Source organism: Alligator sinensis, unplaced genomic scaffold, assembly GCF_000455745.1.
Source record: "Alligator sinensis unplaced genomic scaffold, ASM45574v1 scaffold215_3, whole genome shotgun sequence".
Lineage (NCBI taxonomy): Eukaryota > Metazoa > Chordata > Crocodylia > Alligatoridae > Alligator > Alligator sinensis.
This window is the reverse complement of record NW_005842175.1, coordinates 1,837,872-1,839,174: the sequence shown is the minus strand read 5'-3', so window position 1 is coordinate 1,839,174 and position 1,303 is coordinate 1,837,872. Positions and strand designations below refer to the sequence as shown.

General features: G+C 44.5%; 1 protein-coding gene across 1 annotated transcript in view; it reads left to right on the top strand.

The window, feature by feature from the left end:
* Nucleotides 1-1,303, top strand: part of HMOX1 (heme oxygenase 1) — a 7,297-nt gene that overhangs the window by 4,649 nt on the left and 1,345 nt on the right. The window lies entirely within an intron of this gene.

Sequence of the window (1,303 nt, the reverse complement as noted above, 5' to 3'; positions counted from 1 at the left end):
CTCTTTCCCCTCCCCTCCTTAACCTTTTCTGGCCTGTCAGAATTACTGAGGTGAGAAACAGGAATTTGCCACAATACCTTTTTTGTCCACTTCATCAACATTGATTAGCAGTGAGTGTGAGAGAAACTATTCCTAGAACCATCAAAGGTAGCCCAAAACCTTTGGGGTTGTAGACTGCAAAAATAGTGATTGTTATGAAGGCTTATAGTTAATTGGCCTGACTCTCTCAGGTCTTACACCAGTATAACTCCAGTGGCCCAACTGGTATAATTAAGCCTATTTAAACCACTTCTACAAGCAAAGAGTGTGGGATTAGGTCTAATATATCATGGTAGTGATGCTACCGTCCAGACTTAGAAGGCATTTTCATTAGAAGTTTCCATTTCTGGGTTTGTAGACTGGTCCAATCTCCTTTTTTTTGGACTGAAACTTCTTGTGTTTGTGGTCAGGAAATATTTCTGGAGAGCATGAGAAACTTATTGTTTTCTTGCTGTAAGTGTTGGGAAGGCACTACACAAGTCATGCTGAGTTTTCATATGACGACACCTACTCGGTTATCACTACTACTTGAGATCTTGTAGCTGCCTTCTGATTCCTCAGAATTCGGATTTCTCAGCTTTGCACAAGCTACCTTTTTATGTCTGGATATACCCCTGTAATATTTTTGTAGAACTGAAATGGCTCCATCTTCTGGCAAAAGACTGCTGTTGCTGAAACGGTACAGGAAGGTTCAAATGTAATCCAGTCAGTGTAAATCAGTCCCTTGTTTTTTGGGTTTGTTTTTTTAAAAACCAGGCTCCACAGGTAAGGTTGCATCCACATTTTCATGTGAGAAAAGTGATGCTGTTTGACAGCAAGGAATTGAAATAATTAAATTCTTGTTCCTGGGGACGTCTGAAACAAGAAGGCAGCCAGGGAAGAGTGGGAGGCTCCCAGCACATATGTGCAGGCACTTTGGCAACTGGCTGATCGGCTAAGGCTGGCCAGGAAGGGGTCCTGTGTCAGCCAGCCTTCTTCAGTTGAAAAGTGGGGCTGTCCCCATGGAGATGCAGAGAGAAGAGAGTAGACTGAGGCCCGTATAAAAGGGATCTCAGACAAGAACCAACTGGTGAGTGAGAGCTAACACAGAGCCAGGGAGTCAGGCTGAGGTTATATAGAAGAAGGGTAGGCAACCTTTTCTGGCTGTGGATCAGAATGAGCCATTTCAGAGCAGGTGCTGAGACCCAGCTGCTGCCGTCACTTGTCTCAGCTGTGGTTCAGGGAGAGCACATCTGTCAGGTGCTGTCAAGACCCTATCCCTGCA